Source organism: Ranitomeya imitator, chromosome 4 (assembly GCF_032444005.1).
Source record: "Ranitomeya imitator isolate aRanImi1 chromosome 4, aRanImi1.pri, whole genome shotgun sequence".
Taxonomy (NCBI): Eukaryota; Metazoa; Chordata; class Amphibia; order Anura; family Dendrobatidae; genus Ranitomeya; species Ranitomeya imitator.
Window position 1 is genome coordinate 84,063,844 of NC_091285.1, and position 21,737 is coordinate 84,085,580.

The window sequence follows — 21,737 nt, forward strand, 5'->3', positions numbered from 1 at the left end:
AGAGAATTTTAGTCTAAGAAGAGGTTTCACATGTACCCATTCAGATGGAGACGTTTATTCTCAGCGAGGTAAGGCAAGCGTAGGACCTGGTATAAGAGAGGTGCCGTAAAGGGGCTATCAGGTACACATAAAATTGGCCATTTTTATGCGCTAAAAGCTCTCATTTTTCATATTTCTAGTGCAGTAATGCAGTTCAAATTTCGTGTTTTCAAGTTTGCATGTTTTAGCGCTGCAGTGTGCTGCCTTATTTACTTAACTATATACGAGTTGGCGACTCTAGGTTCAGCACCTGTTCACACTGAGTCTATGTTTGGATGTGCAGGTCAGGTTTTTGAAATGTATTCTCTAGCCTTCTGATCGTGCACTCCGCCTCCTAGCTTCAGGTGTTTTAATTACAGCAGGTCCAATACCCCTCCACAGAGAGAGAGAATTTTAGTCTAAGAAGAGGTTTCACATGTACCCATTCAGATGAAGACGTTTATTCTCAGCGAGGTAAGGCAAGCGTAGGACCTGGTATAAGAGAGATGCCGTAAAGGGGCTACCAGGTACACATAAAATTGGCCATTTTTATGCGCTAAAAGCTCTCATTTTTCATATTTCTAGTGCAGTAATGCAGTTCAAATTTTGTGTTTTCAAGTTTGCATGTTTTAGCGCTGCAGTGTGCTGCCTTATTTACTTAAAGGGACTCTGTCACCTGAATTTGGAGGGAACAATCTTCAGCCATGGAGGCGGGGTTTTGGGATTTTTGATTCACCCTTTCCTTACCCGCTGGCTGCATGCTGGCTGCAATATTAGATTGAAGTTCATTCTCTGTCCTCCGTAGTACATGCCTGCACAAGGCAAGATTGCACTGTGCAGGTGTGTACTATGGAGGACATAGAATGAACTTCAATCCAATATTGCAGCCAGCATGCAGCCAGCGGGTAAGGAAAGGGTGAATCAAAACCCCAAAAACCCCGCCTCCATGGCTGAAGATTGTTCCCTCCAAATTCAGGTGACAGTGTCCCTTTAACTATATACGAGTTGGCGACTCTAGGTTCAGCACCTGTTCACACTGAGTCTATGTTTCGATGTGCAGGTCAGGTTTTTGAAATGTATTCTCTAGCCTTCTGATCGTGTACTCCGCCTCCTAGCTTCAGGTGTTTTAATTACAGCAGGTCCAATACCCCTCCACAGAGAGAGAGAGTTTTAGTCTAAGAAGAGGTTTCACATGTACCCATTCAGATGGAGACGTTTATTCTCAGTGAGGTAAGGCAAGCGTAGGACCTGGTATAAGAGAGATGCCGTAAAGGGGCTACTAGGTACACATAAAATTGGCCATTTTTATGCGCTAAAAGCTCTCATTTTTCATATTTCTAGTGCAGTAATGCAGTTGAAATTTCGTGTTTTCAAGTTTGCATGTTTTAGCGCTGCAGTGTGCTGCCTTATTTACTTAACTATATACGAGTTGGCGACTCTAGGTTCAGCACCTGTTCACACTGAGTCTATGTTTGGATGTGCAGGTCAGGTTTTTGAAATGTATTCTCTAGCCTTCTGATCGTGCACTCCGCCTCCTAGCTTCAGGTGTTTTAATTACAGCAGGTCCAATACCCCTCCACAGAGAGAGAGAATTTTAGTCTAAGAAGAGGTTTCACATGTACCCATTCAGATGGAGACGTTTATTCTCAGCGAGGTAAGGCAAGCGTAGGACCTGGTATAAGAGAGATGCCGTAAAGGGGCTACCAGGTACACATAAAATTGGCCATTTTTATGTGCTAAAAGCTCTCATTTTTCATATTTCTAGTGCAGTAATGCAGTTCAAATTTCGTGTTTTCAAGTTTGCATGTTTTAGCGCTGCAGTGTGCTGCCTTATTTACTTAACTATATACGAGTTGGCGACTCTAGGTTCAGCACCTGTTCACACTGAGTCTATGTTTGGATGTGCAGGTCAGGTTTTTGAAATGTATTCTCTAGCCTTCTGATCGTGCACTCCGCCTCCTAGCTTCAGGTGTTTTAATTACAGCAGGTCCAATACCCCTCCACAGAGAGAGAGAATTTTAGTCTAAGAAGAGGTTTCACATGTACCCATTCAGATGGAGACGTTTATTCTCAGCGAGGAAAGGCAAGCGTAGGACCTGGTATAAGAGAGATGCCGTAAAGGGGCTACCAGGTACACATAAAATTGGCCATTTTTATGCGCTAAAAGCTCTCATTTTTCATATTTCTAGTGCAGTAATGCAGTTCAAATTTCGTGTTTTCAAGTTTGCATGTTTTAGCGCTGCAGTGTGCTGCCTTATTTACTTAACTATATACGAGTTGGCGACTGTAGGTTCAGCACCTGTTCACACTGAGCCTATGTTTGAATGTGCAGGTCAGGTTTTTGAAATGTATTCTCTAGCCTTCTGATCGTGCACTCCGCCTCCTAGCTTCAGGTGTTTTAATTACAGCAGGTCCAATACCCCTCCACAGAGAGAGAGAATTTTAGTCTAAGAAGAGGTTTCACATGTACCCATTCAGATGGAGACGTTTATTCTCAGCGAGGTAAGGCAAGCGTAGGACCTGGTATAAGAGAGATGCCGTAAAGGGGCTACCAGGTACACATAATTTTTATGCGCTAAAAGCTCTCATTTTTCATATTTCTAGTGCAGTAATGCAGTTCAAATTTCGTGTTTTCAAGTTTGCATGTTTTAGCGCTGCAGTGTGCTGCCTTATTTACTTAACTATATACGAGTTGGCGACTCTAGGTTCAGCACCTGTTCACTCTGAGTCTATGTTTGGATGTGCAGGTCACGTTTTTGAAATGTATTCTCTAGCCTTCTGATCGTGCACTCCGCCTCCTAGCTTCAGGTGTTTTAATTACAGCAGGTCCAATACCCCTCCACAGAGAGAGAGAATTTTAGTCTAAGAAGAGGTTTCACATGTACCCATTCAGATGGAGACGTTTATTTTCAGCGAGGTAAGGCAGGTTTAAGACCTGGTATAAGAGAGATGCCGTAAAGGGGCTACCAGGTACATATAAAATTGGCCATTTTTATGCGCTAAAAGCTCTCATTTTTCATATTTCTAGTGCAGTAATGCAGTTCAAATTTCGTGTTTTCATGTTTGCATGTTTTAGCGCTGCAGTGTGCTGCCTTATTTACTTAACTATATACGAGTTGGCGACTCTAGGTTCAGCACCTGTTCACACTGAGTCTATGTTTGGATGTGCAGGTCAGGTTTTTGAAATGTATTCTCTAGCCTTCTGATCGTGCACTCCGCCTCCTAGCTTCAGGTGTTTTAATTACAGCAGGTCCAATACCCCTCCACAGAGAGAGAGAATTTTAGTCTAAGAAGAGGTTTCACATGTACTCATTCAGATGGAGACGTTTATTTTCAGCGAGGTAAGGCAGGTGTAAGACCTGGTATAAGAGAGATGCCGTAAAGGGGCTACCAGGTACACATAAAATTGGCCATTTTTATGCGCTAAAAGCTCTCATTTTTCATATTTCTAGTGCAGTAATGCAGTTCAAATTTTGTGTTTTCAAGTTTGCATGTTTTAGCGCTGCAGTGTGCTGCCTTATTTACTTAACTATATACGAGTTGGCGACTCTAGGTTCAGCACCTGTTCACACTGAGTCTATGTTTGGATGTGCAGGTCAGGTTTTTGAAATGTATTCTCTAGCCTTCTGATCGTGCACTCCGCCTCCTAGCTTCAGGTGTTTTAATTACAGCAGGTCCAATACCCCTCCACAGAGAGAGAGAATTTTAGTCTAAGAAGAGGTTTCACATGTACCCATTCAGATGGAGACGTTTATTCTCAGTGAGGTAAGGCAAGCGTAGGACCTGGTATAAGAGAGATGCCGTAAAGGGGCTACCAGGTACACATAAAATTGGCCATTTTTATGCGCTAAAAGCTCTCATTTTTCATATTTCTAGTGCAGTAATGCAGTTCAAATTTCGTGTTTTCATGTTTGCATGTTTTAGCGCTGCAGTGTGCTGCCTTATTTACTTAACTATATACGAGTTGGCGACTCTAGGTTCAGCACCTGTTCACACTGAGTCTATGTTTGGATGTGCAGGTCAGGTTTTTGAAATGTATTCTCTAGCCTTCTGATCGTGCACTCCGCCTCCTAGCTTCAGGTGTTTTAATTACAGCAGGTCCAATACCCCTCCACAGAGAGAGAGAATTTTAGTCTAAGAAGAGGTTTCACATGTACCCATTCAGATGGAGACGTTTATTCTCAGCGAGGTAAGGCAGGTGTAAGACCTGGTATAAGAGAGATGCCGTAAAGGGGCTACCAGGTACACATAAAATTGGCCATTTTTATGCGCTAAAAGCTCTCATTTTTCATATTTCTAGTGCAGTAATGCAGTTCAAATTTTGTGTTTTGAAGTTTGCATGTTTTAGCGCTGCAGTGTGCTGCCTTATTTACTTAACTATATACGAGTTGGCGACTCTAGGTTCAGCACCTGTTCACACTGAGTCTATGTTTGGTTGTGCAGGTCAGGTTTTTGAAATGTATTCTCTAGCCTTCTGATCGTGCACTCCGCCTCCTAGCTTCAGGTGTTTTAATTATAGCAGGTCCAATAACCCTCCACAGAGAGAGAGAATTTTAGTCTAAGAAGAGGTTTCACATGTACCCATTCAGATGGAGACGTTTATTCTCAGCGAGGTAAGGCAAGCGTAGGACCTGGCATAAGAGAGATGCCGTAAAGGGGCTACCAGGTACACATAAAATTGGCCATTTTTATGCGCTAAAAGCTCTCATTTTTCATATTTCTAGTGCAGTAATGCAGTTCAAATTTCGTGTTTTCATGTTTGCATGTTTTAGCGCTGCAGTGTGCTGCCTTATTTACTTAACTATATACGAGTTGGCGACTCTAGGTTCAGCACCTGTTCACACTGAGTCTATGTTTCGATGTGCAGGTCAGGTTTTTGAAATGTATTCTCTAGCCTTCTGATCGTGCACTCCGCCTCCTAGCTTCAGGTGTTTTAATTACAGCAGGTCCAATACCCCTCCACAGAGAGAGAGAATTTTAGTCTAAGAAGAGGTTTCACATGTACCCATTCAGATGGAGACGTTTATTTTCAGCGAGGTAAGTCAGGTGTAAGACCTGGTATAAGAGAGATGCCGTAAAGGGGCTACCAGGTACACATAAAATTGGCCATTTTTATGCGCTAAAAGCTCTCATTTTTCATATTTCTTGTGCAGTAATGCAGTTCAAATTTTGTGTTTTCAAGTTTGCATGTTTTAGCGCTGCAGTGTGCTGCCTTATTTACTTAACTATATACGAGTTGGCGACTCTAGGTTCAGCACCTGTTCACACTGAGTCTATGTTTGGATGTGCAGGTCAGGTTTTTGAAATGTATTCTCTAGCCTTCTGATCGTGCACTCCGCCTCCTAGCTTCAGGTGTTTTAATTACAGCAGGTCCAATACCCCTCCACAGAGAGAGAGAATTTTAGTCTAAGAAGAGGTTTCACATGTACCCATTCAGATGGAGACGTTTATTCTCAGTGAGGTAAGGCAAGCGTAGGACCTGGTATAAGAGAGATGCCGTAAAGGGGCTACCAGGTACACATAAAATTGGCCATTTTTATGCGCTAAAAGCTCTCATTTTTCATATTTCTAGTGCAGTAATGCAGTTCAAATTTCGTGTTTTCATGTTTGCATGTTTTAGCGCTGCAGTGTGCTGCCTTATTTACTTAACTATATACGAGTTGGCGACTCTAGGTTCAGCACCTGTTCACACTGAGTCTATGTTTGTATGTGCAGGTCAGGTTTTTGAAATATATTCTCTAGCCTTCTGATCGTGCACTCCGCCTCCTAGCTTCAGGTGTTTTAATTACAGCAGGTCCAATACCCCTCCACAGAGAGAGAGAATTTTAGTCTAAGAAGAGGTTTCACATGTACCCATTCAGATGGAGACGTTTATTTTCAGCGAGGTAAGGCAGGTGTAAGACCTGGTATAAGAGAGATGCCGTAAAGGGGCTACCAGGTACACATAAAATTGGCCATTTTTATGCGCTAAAAGCTCTCATTTTTCATATTTCTAGTGCAGTAATGCAGTTCAAATTTTGTGTTTTCAAGTTTGCATGTTTTAACGCTGCAGTGTGCTGCCTTATTTACTTAACTATATACGAGTTGGCGACTCTAGGTTCAGCACCTGTTCACACTGAGTCTATGTTTGGATGTGCAGGTCAGGTTTTTGAAATGTATTCTCTAGCCTTCTGATCGTGCACTCCGCCTCCTAGCTTCAGGTGTTTTAATTACAGCAGGTCCAATACCCCTCCACAGAGAGAGAGAATTTTAGTCTAAGAAGAGGTTTCACATGTACCCATTCAGATGGAGACGTTTATTCTCAGTGAGGTAAGGCAAGCGTAGGACCTGGTATAAGAGAGATGCCGTAAAGGGGCTACCAGGTACACATAAAATTGGCCATTTTTATGCGCTAAAAGCTCTCATTTTTCATATTTCTAGTGCAGTAATGCAGTTAAAATTTTGTGTTTTCAAGCTTGCATGTTTTAGCGCTGCAGTGTGCTGCCTTATTTACTTAACTATATACGAGTTGGCGACTCTAGGTTCAGCACCTGTTCACTCTGAGTCTATGTTTGGATGTGCAGGTCAGGTTTTTGAAATGTATTCTCTAGCCTTCTGATCGTGCACTCCGCCTCCTAGCTTCAGGTGTTTTAATTACAGCAGGTCCAATACCCCTCCACAGAGAGAGAGAATTTTAGTCTAAGAAGAGGTTTCACATGTACCCATTCAGATGGAGACGTTTATTCTCAGCGAGGTAAGGCAAGCGTAGGACCTGGTATAAGAGAGATGTCGTAAAGGGGCTACCAGGTACACATAAAATTGGCCATTTTTATGCTCTAAAAGCTCTCATTTTTCATATTTCTAGTGCAGTAATGCAGTTCAAATTTCGTGTTTTCAAGTTTGCATGTTTTAGAGCTGCAGTGTGCTGCCTTATTTACTTAACTATGTACGAGTTGGCGACTCTAGGTTCAGCACCTGTTCACTCTGAGTCTATGTTTGGATGTGCAGGTCAGGTTTTTGAAATGTATTCTCTAGCCTTCTGATCGTGCACTCCGCCTCCTAGCTTCAGGTGTATTAATTACAGCAGGTACAATACCCCTCCACAGAGAGAGAGAATTTTAGTCTAAGAAGAGGTTTCACATGTACCCTTTCAGATGGAGACGTTTATTCTCAGTGAGGTAAGGCAAGCGTAGGACCTGGTATAAGAGAGATGCCGTAAAGGGGCTACCAGGTACACATAAAATTGGCCATTTTTATGCGCTAAAAGCTCTCATTTTTCATATTTCTAGTGCAGTAATGCAGTTCAAATTTCGTGTTTTCAAGTTTGCATGTTTTAGCGCTGCAGTGTGCTGCCTTATTTACTTAACTATATACGAGTTGGCGACTCTAGGTTCAGCACCTGTTCACTCTGAGTCTATGTTTGGATGTGCAGGTCAGGTTTTTGAAATGTATTCTCTAGCCTTCTGATCGTGCACTCCGCCTCCTAGCTTCAGGTGTTTTAATTACAGCAGGTCCAATACCCCTCCACAGAGAGAGAGAATTTTAGTTTAAGAAGAGGTTTCACATGTACCCATTCAGATGGAGACGTTTATTCTCAGCGAGGTAAGGCAAGCGTAGGACCTGGTATAAGAGAGATGCCGTAAAGGGGCTACCAGGTACACATAATTTTTATGCGCTAAAAGCTCTCATTTTTCATATTTCTAGTGCAGTAATGCAGTTCAAATTTTGTGTTTTCAAGTTTGCATGTTTTAGCGCTGCAGTGTGCTGCCTTATTTACTTAACTATATACGAGTTGGCGACTCTAGGTTCAGCACCTGTTCACACTGAGTCTATGTTTGGATGTGCAGGTCAGGTTTTTGAAATGTATTCTCTAGCCTTCTGATCGTGCACTCCGCCTCCTAGCTTCAGGTGTTTTAATTACAGCAGGTCCAATACCCCTCCACAGAGAGAGAGAATTTTAGTCTAAGAAGAGGTTTCACATGTACCCATTCAGATGGAGACGTTTATTCTCAGCGAGGTAAGGCAAGCGTAGGACCTGGTATAAGAGAGATGCCGTAAAGGGGCTACCAGGTACACATAAAATTGGCCATTTTTATGCGCTAAAAGCTCTCATTTTTCATATTTCTAGTGCAGTAATGCAGTTCAAATTTCGTGTTTTCAAGTTTGCATGTTTTAGCGCTGCAGTGTGCTGCCTTATTTACTTAACTATATACGAGTTGGCGACTCTAGGTTCAGCACCTGTTCACACTGAGTCTATGTTTGGATGTGCAGGTCAGGTTTTTGAAATGTATTCTCTAGCCTTCTGATCGTGCACTCCGCCTCCTAGCTTCAGGTGTTTTAATTACAGCAGGTCCAATACCCCTCCACAGAGAGAGAGAATTTTAGTCTAAGAAGAGGTTTCACATGTACCCATTCAGATGGAGACGTTTATTCTCAGCGAGGTAAGGCAAGCGTAGGACCTGGTATAAGAGAGATGCCGTAAAGGGGCTACCAGGTACACATAAAATTGGCCATTTTTATGCGCTAAAAGCTCTCATTTTTCATATTTCTAGTGCAGTAATGCAGTTCAAATTTCGTGTTTTGAAGCTTGCATGTTTTAGCGCTGCATTGTGCTGCCTTATTTACTTAACTATATGCGAGTTGGCGACTCTAGGTTCAGCACCTGTTCACACTGAGTCTATGTTTGGATGTACAGGTCAGGTTTTTGAAATGTATTCTCTAGCCTTCTGATCGTGCATTCCGCCTCCTAGCTTCAGGTTTTTAATTACAGCAGGTCCAATACCCCTCCACAGAGAGAGAGAATTTTTTTTTCTAAGAAGAGGTTTCACATGTACCCATTCAGATGGAGACGTTTATTCTCAGCAAGGTAAGGCAAGCGTAAGACCTGGTATAAGAGAGATGCCGTAAAGGGGCTACCAGGTGCACATCAAATTGGCCATTTTTATGCGCTAAAAGCTCTAATTTTTCATATTTCTAGTGAAGTCATGCAGTTCAAATTTCGTGTTTTCAAGTTTGCATGTTTTGGCGCTGCAGTGTGCTGCCCTTTTTACTTAACTATATACGAGTTGGCGACTCTGGGTTCAGCACCTGTTCACACTCAGTCTATGTTTGGATGTGCAGGTCAGGTTTTTGAAATGTATTCTCTAGCCTTCTGATCGTGCACTCCCGCCTCCTAGCCACAGGTGTTTTAATTATAGTAGGTCTAATACCCCTCCACAGAGAGTGAGAATTTGAGTCCAAGAAGAGGTTTCACATGTACCCATTCAGATGGAGACGTTTATTCTCAGCGAGGTAGGTCAAGCGTAGGACCTCGTATAAGAGAGATGCCGTAAAGTGGCTACGAGGTACACATAAATATGGCCATTTTTATGCGCTAAAAGCTCTCATTTTTCATATTTCTAGTGCAGTAATGCAGTTCAAATTTCGTGTTTTCAAGTTTGCATGTTTTGGCGCTGCAGTGTGCTGCCCTTTTTACTTAACTATATACGAGTTGGCGACTCTGGGTTCAGCACCTGTTCACACTCAGTCTATGTTTGGATGTGCAGGTCAGGTTTTTGAAATGTATTCTCTAGCCTTCTGATCGTGCACTCCCGCCTCCTAGCCACAGGTGTTTTAATTATAGTAGGTCTAATACCCCTCCACAGAGAGTGAGAATTTGAGTCCAAGAAGAGGTTTCACATGTACCCATTCAGATGGAGACGTTTATTCTCAGCGAGGTAGGTCAAGCGTAGGACCTCGTATAAGAGAGATGCCGTAAAGTGGCTACGAGGTACACATAAATATGGCCATTTTTATGCGCTAAAAGCTCTCATTTTTCATATTTCTAGTGCAGTAATGCAGTTCAAATTTCGTGTTTTCAAGTTTGCATGTTTTGGCGCTGCAGTGTGCTGCCCTTTTACTTAACTATATACGAGTTGGCGACTGTGGGTTCAGCACCTGTTCACACTCAGTCTATGTTTGGATGTGCAGGTCAGGTTTTTGAAATGTATTCTCTAGACTTCTGATCGTGCACTCCCGCCTCCTAGCCACAGGTGTTTTAATTATAGTAGGTCTAATACCCCTCCACAGAGAGTGAGAATTTGAGTCCAAGAAGAGGTTTCACATGTACCCATTCAGATGGAGACGTTTATTCTCAGCGAGGTAGGTCAAGCGTAGGACCTCGTATAAGAGAGATGCCGTAAAGTGGCTACGAGGTACACATAAATATGGCCATTTTTATGCGCTAAAAACTCTCATTTTTCATATTTCTAGTGCAGTAATGCAGTTCAAATTTCGTGTTTTCAAGTTTGCATGTTTTGGCGCTGCAGTGTGCTGCCCTTTTTACTTAACTATATACGAGTTGGCGACTCTGGGTTCAGCACCTGTTCACACTCAGTCTATGTTTGGATGTGCAGGTCAGGTTTTTGAAATGTATTCTCTAGCCTTCTGATCGTGCACTCCCGCCTCCTAGCCACAGGTGTTTTAATTATAGTAGGTCTAATACCCCTCCACAGAGAGTGAGAATTTGAGTCCAAGAAGAGGTTTCACATGTACCCATTCAGATGGAGACGTTTATTCTCAGCGAGGTAGGTCAAGCGTAGGACCTCGTATAAGAGAGATGCCGTAAAGTGGCTACGAGGTACACATAAATATGGCCATTTTTATGCGCTAAAAGCTCTCATTTTTCATATTTCTAGTGCAGTAATGCAGTTCAAATTTCGTGTTTTCAAGTTTGCATGTTTTGGCGCTGCAGTGTGCTGCCCTTTTTACTTAACTATATACGAGTTGGCGACTCTGGGTTCAGCACCTGTTCACACTCAGTCTATGTTTGGATGTGCAGGTCAGGTTTTTGAAATGTATTCTCTAGCCTTCTGATCGTGCACTCCCGCCTCCTAGCCACAGGTGTTTTAATTATAGTAGGTCTAATACCCCTCCACAGAGAGTGAGAATTTGAGTCCAAGAAGAGGTTTCACATGTACCCATTCAGATGGAGACGTTTATTCTCAGCGAGGTAGGTCAAGCGTAGGACCTCGTATAAGAGAGATGCCGTAAAGTGGCTACGAGGTACACATAAATATGGCCATTTTTATGCGCTAAAAGCTCTCATTTTTCATATTTCTAGTGCAGTAATGCAGTTCAAATTTCGTGTTTTCAAGTTTGCATGTTTTGGCGCTGCAGTGTGCTGCCCTTTTTACTTAACTATATACGAGTTGGCGACTCTGGGTTCAGCACCTGTTCACACTCAGTCTATGTTTGGATGTGCAGGTCAGGTTTTTGAAATGTATTCTCTAGCCTTCTGATCGTGCACTCCCGCCTCCTAGCCACAGGTGTTTTAATTATAGTAGGTCTAATACCCCTCCACAGAGAGTGAGAATTTGAGTCCAAGAAGAGGTTTCACATGTACCCATTCAGATGGAGACGTTTATTCTCAGCGAGGTAGGTCAAGCGTAGGACCTCGTATAAGAGAGATGCCGTAAAGTGGCTACGAGGTACACATAAATATGGCCATTTTTATGCGCTAAAAGCTCTCATTTTTCATATTTCTAGTGCAGTAATGCAGTTCAAATTTCGTGTTTTCAAGTTTGCATGTTTTGGCGCTGCAGTGTGCTGCCCTTTTTACTTAACTATATACAAGTTGGCGACTCTGGGTTCAGCACCTGTTCACACTCAGTCTATGTTTGGTTGTGCAGGTCAGGTTTTTGAAATGTATTCTCTAGCCTTCTGATCGTGCACTCCCGCCTCCTAGCCACAGGTGTTTTAATTATAGTAGGTCTAATACCCCTCCACAGAGAGTGAGAATTTGAGTCCAAGAAGAGGTTTCACATGTACCCATTCAGATGGAGACGTTTATTCTCAGCGAGGTAGGTCAAGCGTAGGACCTCGTATAAGAGAGATGCCGTAAAGTGGCTACGAGGTACACATAAATATGGCCATTTTTATGCGCTAAAAACTCTCATTTTTCATATTTCTAGTGCAGTAATGCAGTTCAAATTTCGTGTTTTCAAGTTTGCATGTTTTGGCGCTGCAGTGTGCTGCCCTTTTTACTTAACTATATACGAGTTGGCGACTCTGGGTTCAGCACCTGTTCACACTCAGTCTATGTTTGGATGTGCAGGTCAGGTTTTTGAAATGTATTCTCTAGCCTTCTGATCGTGCACTCCCGCCTCCTAGCCACAGGTGTTTTAATTATAGTAGGTCTAATACCCCTCCACAGAGAGTGAGAATTTGAGTCCAAGAAGAGGTTTCACATGTACCCATTCAGATGGAGACGTTTATTCTCAGCGAGGTAGGTCAAGCGTAGGACCTCGTATAAGAGAGATGCCGTAAAGTGGCTACGAGGTACACATAAATATGGCCATTTTTATGCGCTAAAAGCTCTCATTTTTCATATTTCTAGTGCAGTAATGCAGTTCAAATTTCGTGTTTTCAAGTTTGCATGTTTTGGCGCTGCAGTGTGCTGCCCTTTTTACTTAACTATATACGAGTTGGCGACTGTGGGTTCAGCACCTGTTCACACTCAGTCTATGTTTGGATGTGCAGGTCAGGTTTTTGAAATGTATTCTCTAGCCTTCTGATCGTGCACTCCCGCCTCCTAGCCACAGGTGTTTTAATTATAGTAGGTCTAATACCCCTCCACAGAGAGTGAGAATTTGAGTCCAAGAAGAGGTTTCACATGTACCCATTCAGATGGAGACGTTTATTCTTAGCGAGGTAGGTCAAGCGTAGGACCTCGTATAAGAGAGATGCCGTAAAGTGGCTACGAGGTACACATAAATATGGCCATTTTTATGCGCTAAAAGCTCTCATTTTTCATATTTCTAGTGCAGTAATGCAGTTCAAATTTCGTGTTTTCAAGTTTGCATGTTTTGGCGCTGCAGTGTGCTGCCCTTTTTACTTAACTATATACGAGTTGGCGACTCTGGGTTCAGCACTTGTTCACACTCAGTCTATGTTTGGATGTGCAGGTCAGGTTTTTGAAATGTATTCTCTAGCCTTCTGATCGTGCACTCCCGCCTCCTAGCCACAGGTGTTTTAATTATAGTAGGTCTAATACCCCTCCACAGAGAGTGAGAATTTGAGTCCAAGAAGAGGTTTCACATGTACCCATTCAGATGGAGACGTTTATTCTCAGCGAGGTAGGTCAAGCGTAGGACCTCGTATAAGAGAGATGCCGTAAAGTGGCTACGAGGTACACATAAATATGGCCATTTTTATGCGCTAAAAGCTCTCATTTTTCATATTTCTAGTGCAGTAATGCAGTTCAAATTTCGTGTTTTCAAGTTTGCATGTTTTGGCGCTGCAGTGTGCTGCCCTTTTTACTTAACTATATATGAGTTGGCGACTCTGGGTTCAGCACCTGTTCACACTCAGTCTATGTTTGGATGTGCAGGTCAGGTTTTTGAAATGTATTCTCTAGCCTTCTGATCGTGCACTCCCGCCTCCTAGCCACAGGTGTTTTAATTATAGTAGGTCTAATACCCCTCCACAGAGAGTGAGAATTTGAGTCCAAGAAGAGGTTTCACATGTACCCATTCAGATGGAGACGTTTATTCTCAGCGAGGTAGGTCAAGCGTAGGACCTCGTATAAGAGAGATGCCGTAAAGTGGCTACGAGGTACACATAAATATGGCCATTTTTATGCGCTAAAAGCTCTCATTTTTCATATTTCTAGTGCAGTAATGCAGTTCAAATTTCGTGTTTTCAAGTTTGCATGTTTTGGCGCTGCAGTGTGCTGCCCTTTTTACTTAACTATATACGAGTTGGCGACTCTGGGTTCAGCACCTGTTCACACTCAGTCTATGTTTGGATGTGCAGGTCAGGTTTTTGAAATGTATTCTCTAGCCTTCTGATCGTGCACTCCCGCCTCCTAGCCACAGGTGTTTTAATTATAGTAGGTCTAATACCCCTCCACAGAGAGTGAGAATTTGAGTCCAAGAAGAGGTTTCACATGTACCCATTCAGATGGAGACGTTTATTCTCAGCGAGGTAGGTCAAGCGTAGGACCTCGTATAAGAGAGATACCGTAAAGTGGCTACGAGGTACACATAAATATGGCCATTTTTATGCGCTAAAAGCTCTCATTTTTCATATTTCTAGTGCAGTAATGCAGTTCAAATTTCGTGTTTTCAAGTTTGCATGTTTTGGCGCTGCAGTGTGCTGCCCTTTTTACTTAACTATATACGAGTTGGTGACTCTGGGTTCAGCACCTGTTCACACTCAGTCTATGTTTGGATGTGCAGGTCAGGTTTTTGAAATGTATTCTCTAGCCTTCTGATCGTGCACTCCCGCCTCCTAGCCACAGGTGTTTTAATTATAGTAGGTCTAATACCCCTCCACAGAGAGTGAGAATTTGAGTCCAAGAAGAGGTTTCACATGTACCCATTCAGATGGAGACGTTTATTCTCAGCGAGGTAGGTCAAGCGTAGGACCTCGTATAAGAGAGATGCCATAAAGTGGCTACGAGGTACACATAAATATGGCCATTTTTATGCACTAAAAGCTCTCATTTTTCATATTTCTAGTGCAGTAATGCAGTTCAAATTTCGTGTTTTCAAGTTTGCATGTTTTGGCGCTGCAGTGTGCTGCCCTTTTTACTTAACTATATACGAGTTGGCGACTCTGGGTTCAGCACCTGTTCACACTCAGTCTATGTTTGGATGTGCAGGTCAGGTTTTTGAAATGTATTCTCTAGCCTTCTGATCGTGCACTCCCGCCTCCTAGCCACAGGTGTTTTAATTATAGTAGGTCTAATACCCCTCCACAGAGAGTGAGAATTTGAGTCCAAGAAGAGGTTTCACATGTACCCATTCAGATGGAGACGTTTATTCTCAGCGAGGTAGGTCAAGCGTAGGACCTCGTATAAGAGAGATGCCGTAAAGTGGCTACGAGGTACACATAAATATGGCCATTTTTATGCGCTAAAAGCTCTCATTTTTCATATTTCTAGTGCAGTAATGCAGTTCAAATTTCGTGTTTTCAAGTTTGCATGTTTTGGCGCTGCAGTGTGCTGCCCTTTTTACTTAACTATATACGAGTTGGCGACTCTGGGTTCAGCACCTGTTCACACTCAGTCTATGTTTGGATGTGCAGGTCAGGTTTTTGAAATGTATTCTCTAGCCTTCTGATCGTGCACTCCCGCCTCCTAGCCACAGGTGTTTTAATTATAGTAGGTCTAATACCCCTCCACAGAGAGTGAGAATTTGAGTCCAAGAAGAGGTTTCACATGTACCCATTCAGATGGAGACGTTTATTCTCAGCGAGGTAGGTCAAGCGTAGGACCTCGTATAAGAGAGATGCCGTAAAGTGGCTACGAGGTACACATAAATATGGCCATTTTTATGCGCTAAAAGCTCTCATTTTTCATATTTCTAGTGCAGTAATGCAGTTCAAATTTCGTGTTTTCAAGTTTGCATGTTTTGGCGCTGCAGTGTGCTGCCCTTTTTACTTAACTATATACGAGTTGGTGACTCTGGGTTCAGCACCTGTTCACACTCAGTCTATGTTTGGATGTGCAGGTCAGGTTTTTGAAATGTATTCTCTAGCCTTCTGATCGTGCACTCCCGCCTCCTAGCCACAGGTGTTTTAATTATAGTAGGTCTAATACCCCTCCACAGAGAGTGAGAATTTGAGTCCAAGAAGAGGTTTCACATGTACCCATTCAGATGGAGACGTTTATTCTCAGCGAGGTAGGTCAAGCGTAGGACCTCGTATAAGAGAGATGCCGTAAAGTGGCTACGAGGTACACATAAATATGGCCATTTTTATGCGCTAAAAGCTCTCATTTTTCATATTTCTAGTGCAGTAATGCAGTTCAAATTTCGTGTTTTCAAGTTTGCATGTTTTGGCGCTGCAGTGTGCTGCCCTTTTTACTTAACTATATACGAGTTGGCGACTCTGGGTTCAGCACCTGTTCACACTCAGTCTATGTTTGGATGTGCAGGTCAGGTTTTTGAAATGTATTCTCTAGCCTTCTGATCGTGCACTCCCGCCTCCTAGCCACAGGTGTTTTAATTATAGTAGGTCTAATACCCCTCCACAGAGAGTGAGAATTTGAGTCCAAGAAGAGGTTTCACATGTACCCATTCAGATGGAGACGTTTATTCTCAGCGAGGTAGGTCAAGCGTAGGACCTCGTATAAGAGAGATGCCGTAAAGTGGCTACGAGGTACACATAAATATGGCCATTTTTATGCGCTAAAAGCTCTCATTTTTCATATTTCTAGTGCAGTAATGCAGTTCAAATTTCGTGTTTTCAAGTTTGCATGTTTTGGCGCTGCAGTGTGCTGCCCTTTTTACTTAACTATATACGAGTTGGCGACTGTGGGTTCAGCACCTGTTCACACTCAGTCTATGTTTGGATGTGCAGGTCAGGTTTTTGAAATGTATTCTCTAGCCTTCTGATCGTGCACTCCCGCCTCCTAGCCACAGGTGTTTTAATTATAGTAGGTCTAATACCCCTCCACAGAGAGTGAGAATTTGAGTCCAAGAAGAGGTTTCACATGTACCCATTCAGATGGAGACGTTTATTCTTAGCGAGGTAGGTCAAGCGTAGGACCTCGTATAAGAGAGATGCCGTAAAGTGGCTACGAGGTACACATAAATATGGCCATTTTTATGCGCTAAAAGCTCTCATTTTTCATATTTCTAGTGCAGTAATGCAGTTCAAATTTCGTGTTTTCAAGTTTGCATGTTTTGGCGCTGCAGTGTGCTGCCCTTTTTACTTAACTATATACGAGTTGGCGACTCTGGGTTCAGCACCTGTTCACACTCAGTCTATGTTTGGATGTGCAGGTCAGGTTTTTGAAATGTATTCTCTAGCCTTCTGATCGTGCACTCCCGCCTCCTAGCCACAGGTGTTTTAATTATAGTAGGTCTAATACCCCTCCACAGAGAGTGAGAATTTGAGTCCAAGAAGAGGTTTCACATGTACCCATTCAGATGGAGACGTTTATTCTCAGCGAGGTAGGTCAAGCGTAGGACCTCGTATAAGAGAGATGCCGTAAAGTGGCTACGAGGTACACATAAATATGGCCATTTTTATGCGCTAAAAGCTCTCATTTTTCATATTTCTAGTGCAGTAATGCAGTTCAAATTTCGTGTTTTCAAGTTTGCATGTTTTGGCGCTGCAGTGTGCTGCCCTTTTTACTTAACTATATATGAGTTGGCGACTCTGGGTTCAGCACCTGTTCACACTCAGTCTATGTTTGGATGTGCAGGTCAGGTTTTTGAAATGTATTCTCTAGCCTTCTGATCGTGCACTCCCGCCTCCTAGCCACAGGTGTTTTAATTATAGTAGGTCTAATACCCCTCCACAGAGAGTGAGAATTTGAGTCCAAGAAGAGGTTTCACATGTACCCATTCAGATGGAGACGTTTATTCTCAGCGAGGTAGGTCAAGCGTAGGACCTCGTATAAGAGAGATGCCGTAAAGTGGCTACGAGGTACACATAAATATGGCCATTTTTATGCGCTAAAAGCTCTCATTTTTCATATTTCTAGTGCAGTAATGCAGTTCAAATTTCGTGTTTTCAAGTTTGCATGTTTTGGCGCTGCAGTGTGCTGCCCTTTTTACTTAACTATATACGAGTTGGCGACTCTGGGTTCAGCACCTGTTCACACTCAGTCTATGTTTGGATGTGCAGGTCAGGTTTTTGAAATGTATTCTCTAGCCTTCTGATCGTGCACTCCCGCCTCCTAGCCACAGGTGTTTTAATTATAGTAGGTCTAATACCCCTCCACAGAGAGTGAGAATTTGAGTCCAAGAAGAGTTTTCACATGTACCCATTCAGATGGAGACGTTTATTCTCAGCGAGGTAGGTCAAGCGTAGGACCTCGTATAAGAGAGATACCGTAAAGTGGCTACGAGGTACACATAAATATGGCCATTTTTATGCGCTAAAAGCTCTCATTTTTCATATTTCTAGTGCAGTAATGCAGTTCAAATTTCGTGTTTTCAAGTTTGCATGTTTTGGCGCTGCAGTGTGCTGCCCTTTTTACTTAACTATATACGAGTTGGTGACTCTGGGTTCAGCACCTGTTCACACTCAGTCTATGTTTGGATGTGCAGGTCAGGTTTTTGAAATGTATTCTCTAGCCTTCTGATCGTGCACTCCCGCCTCCTTGCCACAGGTGTTTTAATTATAGTAGGTCTAATACCCCTCCACAGAGAGTGAGAATTTGAGTCCAAGAAGAGGTTTCACATGTACCCATTCAGATGGAGACGTTTATTCTCAGCGAGGTAGGTCAAGCGTAGGACCTCGTATAAGAGAGATGCCATAAAGTGGCTACGAGGTACACATAAATATGGCCATTTTTATGCACTAAAAGCTCTCATTTTTCATATTTCTAGTGCAGTAATGCAGTTCAAATTTCGTGTTTTCAAGTTTGCATGTTTTGGCGCTGCAGTGTGCTGCCCTTTTTACTTAACTATATACGAGTTGGCGACTCTGGGTTCAGCACCTGTTCACACTCAGTCTATGTTTGGATGTGCAGGTCAGGTTTTTGAAATGTATTCTCTAGCCTTCTGATCGTGCACTCCCACCTCCTAGCCACAGGTGTTTTAATTATAGTAGGTCTAATACCCCTCCACAGAGAGTGAGAATTTGAGTCCAAGAAGAGGTTTCACATGTACCCATTCAGATGGAGACGTTTATTCTCAGCGAGGTAGGTCAAGCGTAGGACCTCGTATAAGAGAGATGCCGTAAAGTGGCTACGAGGTACACATAAATATGGCCATTTTTATGCGCTAAAAGCTCTCATTTTTCATATTTCTAGTGCAGTAATGCAGTTCAAATTTCGTGTTTTCAAGTTTGCATGTTTTGGCGCTGCAGTGTGCTGCCCTTTTTACTTAACTATATACGAGTTGGCGACTCTGGGTTCAGCACCTGTTCACACTCAGTCTATGTTTGGATGTGCAGGTCAGGTTTTTGAAATGTATTCTCTAGCCTTCTGATCGTGCACTCCCACCTCCTAGCCACAGGTGTTTTAATTATAGTAGGTCTAATACCCCTCCACAGAGAGTGAGAATTTGAGTCCAAGAAGAGGTTTCACATGTACCCATTCAGATGGAGACGTTTATTCTCAGCGAGGTAGGTCAAGCGTAGGACCTCGTATAAGAGAGATGCCGTAAAGTGGCTACGAGGTACACATAAATATGGCCATTTTTATGCGCTAAAAGCTCTCATTTTTCATATTTCTAGTGCAGTAATGCAGTTCAAATTTCGTGTTTTCAAGTTTGCATGTTTTGGCGCTGCAGTGTGCTGCCCTTTTTACTTAACTATATACGAGTTGGTGACTCTGGGTTCAGCACCTGTTCACACTCAGTCTATGTTTGGATGTGCAGGTCAGGTTTTTGAAATGTATTCTCTAGCCTTCTGATCGTGCACTCCCGCCTCCTAGCCACAGGTGTTTTAATTATAGTAGGTCTAATACCCCTCCACAGAGAGTGAGAATTTGAGTCCAAGAAGAGGTTTCACATGTACCCATTCAGATGGAGACGTTTATTCTCAGCGAGGTAGGTCAAGCGTAGGACCTCGTATAAGAGAGATGCCGTAAAGTGGCTACGAGGTACACATAAATATGGCCATTTTTATGCGCTAAAAGCTCTCATTTTTCATATTTCTAGTGCAGTAATGCAGTTCAAATTTCGTGTTTTCAAGTTTGCATGTTTTCGCGCTGCAGTGTGCTGCCCTTTTTACTTAACTATATACGAGTTGGCGACTCTGGGTTCAGCACCTGTTCACACTCAGTCTATGTTTGGATGTGCAGGTCAGGTTTTTGAAATGTATTCTCTAGCCTTCTGATCGTGCACTCCCGCCTCCTAGCCACAGGTGTTTTAATTATAGTAGGTCTAATACCCCTCCACAGAGAGTGAGAATTTGAGTCCAAGAAGAGGTTTCACATGTACCCATTCAGATGGAGACGTTTATTCTCAGCGAGGTAGGTCAAGCGTAGGACCTCGTATAAGAGAGATGCCGTAAAGTGGCTACGAGGTACACATAAATATGGCCATTTTTATGCACTAAAAGCTCTCATTTTTCATATTTCTAGTGCAGTAATGCAGTTCAAATTTCGTGTTTTCAAGTTTGCATGTTTTGGCGCTGCAGTGTGCTGCCCTTTTTACTTAACTATATACGAGTTGGCGACTCTGGGTTCAGCACCTGTTCACACTCAGTCTATGTTTGGATGTGCAGGTCAGGTTTTTGAAATGTATTCTCTAGCCTTCTGATCGTGCACTCCCGCCTCCTAGCCACAGGTGTTTTAATTATAGTAGGTCTAATACCCCTCCACAGAGAGTGAGAATTTGAGTCCAAGAAGAGGTTTCACATGTACCCATTCAGATGGAGACGTTTATTCTCAGCGAGGTAGGTCAAGCGTAGGACCTCGTATAAGAGAGATGCCGTAAAGTGGCTACGAGGTACACATAAATATGGCCATTTTTATGCGCTAAAAGCTCTCATTTTTCATATTTCTAGTGCAGTAATGCAGTTCAAATTTCGTGTTTTCAAGTTTGCATGTTTTGGCGCTGCAGTGTGCTGCCCTTTTTACTTAGCCTTATTTACTTAACTATAATGCAGAGTCGTGAAAATAAAAAAATTTTTTTTCCACAAAAATGATTTTTTTAGCCTCCAATTTTTTATGTTCCCAAGGGTAACTGGAGAAATTAGACCCCAAAAGTTATTGTCCAATTTGTCCTGAGTATGCTGATACCCCATGTGTGGGGGGGACCACTGTTTGGGCACACATCGGGGCTCGGAATTGAAGTAGTAACGTTTTAAAATGCAGACTCTGATGGAATGGTCTGCGAGCGTCATGTTGCATTTGCAGAGCTCCTAATGTACCTAAACAATAGAAGCCCCCCACAAGTGACCCTATTTTGGAAACTAGACCCCCAAGGAACTTATCTAGATGTGTGGTGAGCATTTTGAACGCCCAAGTGCTTCACAGAAGTTTGACGCAGAGCTGTGAAAATAAAAAAATCATTTTTTTTCCACAAAAATGATTTTTTAGCCCCCAATTTTTTTTCTATTTTCGCAAGGGTATCAGGAGAAACTGGACCCAAAAAGTTGTTGTCCAACTAGTATTTAGTACGCTGATGCCCCATATGTGGGGGTAAACCACTGGGGGAACGGGAGAGCTCAGAAGGGAGGGAGCACCATTTGACTTTTTGAGCGCAAAATTGGATGTCTCGTTGGGAGACTCTCTGATGTACCTAAACAGTTGAAACCCTCCAATTCTAACTCCAACCCTAACCCCAACACACCCCTAACCCTAATCTCAACCTGATCCATAATCCTAATCACAACCCAAACCATAAGCCTAATCACAACCCTAACTCCAAAACACCCCTAACCCTAATCCCAACCCTAACCATAACCCTAATCAAAACCCTAAACCCAACACACCCCTAATCCTAATCTCAACCCTAACCTCAAACCTAACCCTAATCCAAATACACCCCTAATCCCAACCCTAACTTTAACCCTATTCCAAAACCTAACCCTAATCCCAAACGAAACCCTAATGCCAACCCTAACCTTAATTGGAAAATAGAAATACATACTTTTTTTATTTTTATCATTTTTTCCTAACTAAGGGGGTGATAAAGGGGGGGGGGAGTTATTTGCTATTTTTTACTTTGATCACTGTGATAGGATCTCACAGTGACCAAAATAAAAAGAGGAAATCTTCCTTTGCCGGCCGGCAGATCACGGCGGGCGTACTGCACATGCGCCCGCCATTTTCTTACCGAAGCAAGAAGCCG